Raw genomic sequence first — 6,274 nt, forward strand, 5'->3', positions numbered from 1 at the left:
GACCATTTATCAATTGGAGAATGGCTTGATTTCTTATATACTAGAGTCAATTCTCTATATATTTTGGAAATGAGGCCTTTATCAGAACCTTTAACTGTGAAAATGTTTTCCCAGTTTGTTGCTTCCCTTCTAATCTTGTTTGCATTAGTTTTATTAGTACAAAGGCTTTTTAATTTGATGTACTAAAATTTTCTATTTTGTGATCAATAATGGTCTCTAGTTCATCTTTGGCCACAAATTTCTACCTCCTGCACAAGTCTGAGAGGTAAACTATCCTATGTTCCTCTAATTTATTTATAATCTCGTTCTTTATGCCTAAATTATGGACCCATTTTGATCTTATCTTGGTATACAGTGTTAATTTGGGTCCATGCCTAATTTCTGCCATACTAATTTCCAGTTATCCCAGCAGTTTTTCTCAAATAATGAATCCTTATCCCAAAAGTTAGCATCTTTGGGTTTGTCAAACACTAGATTGCTATAGTTGACTATTTTGTCTTGTGAACCTAACCTGTTCCACTGATCAACTAATCTATTTCTTAGCCAATACCAAATGGTTTTGGTGACTGCTGCTTTATAATATAATTTTAGGTCAAGTACAGCTAGGCCACTTTCATTTGATTTTTTTTTCATTAATTCCCTTGAGATTCTCGACCTTTTATTCTTCCATATGAATTTTGTTGTTATATTTTCTAGATCATTAAAATATTTTCTTGGAAGTCTGATTGGTATAGCACTAAATAAATAGATTAGTTTAGGGAATATTGTCATCTTTATTATATTCATTCCACTTCATATTTCTTACAGCTTCACTGAGCTCAAAGATTACAATAACCAAGATCTCTTATCCTCTTATCCAATGAGTTATTACCCTTCTTCAAATGTTATGTGTACCCTTTGATTAAGACAAGTCCAAAGGGAAGTCATTTCTTCTTTGGAATATCAGTTAGTAGAATTTTAGGATCTCACCTTTTTAAAACATTGGTTTTCAGTTCTCTTTTTCAGTGTATTCCTAATGTTCAGGTTACCAACTTTTCCCTATTGAGCCACAAGGTAAAAGACAAGACTTAATATTTCCTGGGTATATGACCCTTATGATTAGGACAAATCACCAAGCACTTTACTCTGTACATGATAAGTGTAACAGCAGCAACAGAAATCATTCCCTGCCAGTACCTTTACTTTTTCTCAGTAAACTATAGGTCTCATTCCTCCCTATTTATCTTCTTTAATGACTATCACTTAGTTTCCTCCCATCCAGATACCATATATTGAGAGAGTCATCTCTCAGTACCTCATCTGTCTTCCTTCCTACCTTATTCCTATATTCCTATTCCTTTCTATATTCTTTCCATATTCCTGTATTCCAAAATATCTTTCTCACTGCCCCAGCACTTGGAGCAGAAGCTATGTAATGAAAATCATAGAATCCTAGAATTAGAGTTCTCCTTAGACATACAGCAAATTCATAGTGCTCATTTTACTCATGAGAAACTCAGACTCAAGAATAGGTAACATATCCAAATAGCAGGAGGCAGAGCTAAGAGATAGACTGGTTTTCTACCTCCTACCTCACTATGTTTTATACTATAGAAATATTTACAACTTTAGACATCTAAGTTCATAAATCACTATTGATTGCAAATTACAACTCTAAGGTTATCACTTCACACCTCTCAGATTGGCTAAGATGACAAGAAAAGATAATGACAAATGTTGGAGGGGATGTGGGAAAACTGGGACACATGCATTGTTGATGGAATTGTGAAGGAATCCAACCATTGTGGGGGGCAATTTGAAATTATGCCCAAAGAGCTATCAAACTGTGCATACCCTTTGACCAAGTAGTGTCTCTTACTGGGCCTGTATCCCAAGGGAATCATAAAGGAGGGAAAAGGACCCACATGTGCAAAAAATGTTTGTAGCAGATCTTTTTGTGCTAGCAAAGAATTGGAAATGGTGTGGCTGTCCATCAATTGGGGAATGGCTGAGCAAGCTGTGATATATGAAGATAATGAAATATTATTGTTCTATAAAAGTGATGAACAAGCTGATTATAGAAAGGCCTGGAAATATCTACATGAATTGATGCTGAGAGACACAAGCAGAACCAGGAATACATTGTACACAAGGACAGCAAGATTGTGCAATGATCAGCTATGAAAAGCTTGGTTCTTTTCAGCAATTCAGTGATCTAAAGTAATCCCAATAGACTTTGTACCAAAAATGCCATCTGCATCCAGAAAAAGATCTAAAGAGACTGAATGTAAATCAACACATGCTATGTTCACTTCTTTTTTCTGTTTTTTTAATCTCTCTCATGGTTTTTCCTTTTACTCTGGTTTTTCTCTCCCAAGATGATTCATAAAGCAATGCATTATAAAAAATAAACATCCTACAATAAAAAGAGACTTCTAAGCTCAGTATAAATTTGTGGTATCCTTTACATAAATTATTTTCATGAAATGTTCAACTTCTAATACATTACCAAAAACATGCCAGAAACCTTGATAGACATATGTTAACGATTCTAGGTAATCCATCAGTAAAAACATTGGCCACAAGAAGACTGTACCCGAATTCATATAGGATTTTTTTTCTGAGTTGGAGACAGTGTTAGAGTTCTTCTAATGTTTTATGTTCTTTCTATTATACCCTTATTCCTTTGCAAATCTGACATCTCTCAAACACCACAATACTGTGATCAGTGAGGACTGAAGAGAACCAGGAGTCAATATGTAGCCAAAAACAATCCAAGAAGCTGTTGAATCCTCAGAATCCTCAGTTCCACAATATTATCGAAATTTTCCTTTTTAAAATTTAGTGTAATAAAAGATACAGTGGCAGAAGACATTTGACCCCAAGGATTATTAGCCCTACAATGTAAAATTCTCCCTATATTTAAGTCAATTTAAATTGCATGTATCTATCTTTGAGAAACTTGACTTTGGTCATATGAGAAAGAGAAAGAAAATCCAAAGGCAAAGCATATTTCTGGAATGAACTGTGCACTAAAAGAATCCAAATGTATATTTCTAAGTGCTCTCCAGACACTACCTTGGTCTTGGAAGATGACATTCTCAATCTGTACATCTTTCATTTTTATCAACCCTTGGAATCCTAAGTTATTTTGTATCCAATCACTCACAACTACAAAAGGAGAGTTTTCTAGTCATGGTTTAACTATAACTAATGAAAAACTTAAAACAAAATGGAGTCAGATTGATATGTGAATTTGGGCTGTCAAAGCAGCAGGCAAGAAATTGGAATGCTAAGCAGCAGCTTTAAAAATAATAATCAATAAATACTGAATAGTGCTTAAGAGTTACAATAATAATATTTTATGTAGTCAACATATAGAGCATTATAGAACAAAATGAGGGATGCTATCACAGTTTGGGATCATTGTAAAATGTAACTATATGAACAAGGAAAGGTAACAGAAGTTACTATAAAATAGGTTAAATTTACCAGCACAAACCTGCCCTAGGAAATTGCTTATACAAAAATTGTTCCTACTAGGATGTCTCCCAGAATTGTAACAGGGAGGCATCAATATCAAGTATCGAACTGAGATCTATTAGATGTTGAGAGCAGGAAGAAGCAATATGACCCAAGATCTTACAACAGTTACTCCTAACAAATCTAAGAGTGCCAGATTGAATAATGAAATTCATTCTTCCAATGGGAATGGGAATAAGCCAGTTCCCAGCAATGTCTGTCACCCCAGAGCTTGATTGTAGATTTAATACAGACTTTGGAAAAGGCCAGATCTAGGTGTAAGGCAAGCTACAGCTATATTCCAGGGCAGCCCCAGACCCAGCAGAGATTGGGCTTGTGAGTGTAGGTCAGTAATAGGAGCCAGCCTCCAGCTATAGGCTTTGAGCCCAAAATTGACTTGTGGAGCCATGTGGATTTAGAAGGGCACCTGTGCTGACCTGTGGCTGTGTTTGCAGAGCAAAACATGGTGACCCAGCCCATAAATCCAGCTTGGATCTACTTTAGCCATGTTCTGAGCAAAGAACAGACGTGAGCAGCAGCAGCTACTTGACCTCAACTCCAGAAGTTAAATTGCACATTTCCTTCCCAGGATGATCTGAGGCCTGCAGCTGGGTGACCAGAGTAAGGGTCCTGATCTTCATCCTGCAGAGATTTTTACCTAGATAACCAAGCCTAGAGTCATCAGCAATATACTAATACTACTTACCGGGGACGAACCTACAGCTGTGTCACTTAGAGTTGCTACTAGGGTCAGGAGTTTGCAAAGCTAAGAAGAAGAGGTCTTAGTTAGACTGCTCAAGACAGAGGCATCCAGGGTAGAGTAGGGAGGCAATGTTCCTAAGTGTAGTGAACCAGATTAAATCATAATTGGGAAATATTTAACAGAATAACTACAATAGAGCACTGTTTTAATATATAGTTTTATAGATCAATATGCAGTTCATAGGGATTCTTATGTTTTACTGATCTCCCCATTTGAGTTTTGCACCATTGGCTTAAGACATTCTGGAAGTTTGCAGGTCTCTGGCTTGAGCTTCTCTGAGATGATTGAAGAACTCAGAGTTCAATATCCAGAGAAAGCAGGACTTCATAGATTACGTATTAGGATCAAACTAGGCCCAAACGTTGCTTTCTGAAGTGAACAGTCTGACCTTAAGGCAGCTATGTGGTTGATGGGATGCAGTGGTGAGCGTGGAGTCAGAAAGATCTCAGATGTTTACTAGTGATCCTGGGTATGTCACTTCTGTTGGCCTGTTTCTTCAACAAAAAAATGGAGATAACAGCACTTACTTCAAAAGGTTGTTGCAGCAAATTAGCTATTTGCATAGCACTTAACATGGTGTCTGGCTCTTATTACTTTATAAATGTGTATTTCCTTCCCTTTTTTATTCCCTTCCACTTCTTCCTAAAACAAAGTTCCCATTTTGCAAATAAAACTGGAAAAATAACTCACCGAAGAAAATGGGTTTAAAATACCTATAACACAAATTTTCAAAGAAATGCAGCTTGAAGTGGGGGGGCACATACCAACCCTGAAGTAAGGAGGATCTGAGTTCAAATCTGGCCTCACACACTTAACTCTTCCTAGTTGTGTGACCCTGGGCAAGTCACTTAACCCCAATTGTCTCAGCAAAAAATAAATACAGCTTAGTTAAAGGTCAATTAGAATTCCTAGACAGAATGAAGCAAGAATTTGCTTTTAAGTAAAAATTTTGTAAATGCAAATGAAAGTTATAGGGGAAAGATCTGGGGGGAAATGGGTGTTTTGGAAGAAAAATTAATATTTGTTTAAAAGGTGTAAAACCTTAACCAAGTAACTAACTTAAGGGAATTATAATGCAGTAGAATTTTACAAAACAGTAATTGTACAACAAAATTAAGACTGAAAAACTAAGAAAATGTGAGATGCCATACTTCAAACACAATCTAGAATACTGACGAATTAAGAGTGGTAACTTTGTATTTAGATATAAAAGGTAAAGATGTAAAAAAAAAATTAAGAGCTCAAAAAACAAATTTGGCAGCTGATGGTTTATAAAGAAAGGAGTGAATGTGTGAAGAAAAATTGATAATGGCAAAGTTCTGAACTTGACAGACTGGAAAGATGGTGGTATACTCCATAAGAGAAGTTAGGAAAAGGGATTATATTTTTCAGATTTAAGTAATTCCATTTTGAAAATAATAAATTTGGGATAACTATGAAACATCCAATAGATGAAAAAGTCTAATAGATACTTGTCATATTGAATTGGAGCTCAGCAGAGGGATGCCTGTGTTGGTAAATTTTGGAATAATTGCCATGGAGATAACTCATGGAAGATAACAGAACTTAATAAAGCAGATGATATCATGATGGGAGATTCTAGAGGGAACAGGACCGAACTCCAGAGGAGGAAAGGGAACAAGGAGTCATCCATGCAAAGGGGAGGTGTATGCATGATGATTGAGCAAAGGTGGCTCAGAGACAGGGGAAGCGAAGCTGGAGAATGCAGTATCACAAAGGCAGGATCTGCTTGTCCTACATACATACTTGTGAAAGAACCTGATTTTTTCTAGTTCAGTCTCCTGAGTATACTCAGTGGGTGAAGATACAATGAATCTCTCTTGCCAAATATATCTTTTGCCATTACTTAATAAATTGGTATTTTCAGCAAAATAACAGTTTGGTCATATATACTTATTGTATATCTAATTTATATTTTAATATATTTAACATCTACTGGTCATCCTGCCATCTGGGGGAAGGGGTGGGGGGAAAGAGGGGAAAAATTGG

This window comes from Sarcophilus harrisii, chromosome 2 (genome assembly GCF_902635505.1).
Source record: "Sarcophilus harrisii chromosome 2, mSarHar1.11, whole genome shotgun sequence".
NCBI lineage: Eukaryota > Metazoa > Chordata > Mammalia > Dasyuromorphia > Dasyuridae > Sarcophilus > Sarcophilus harrisii.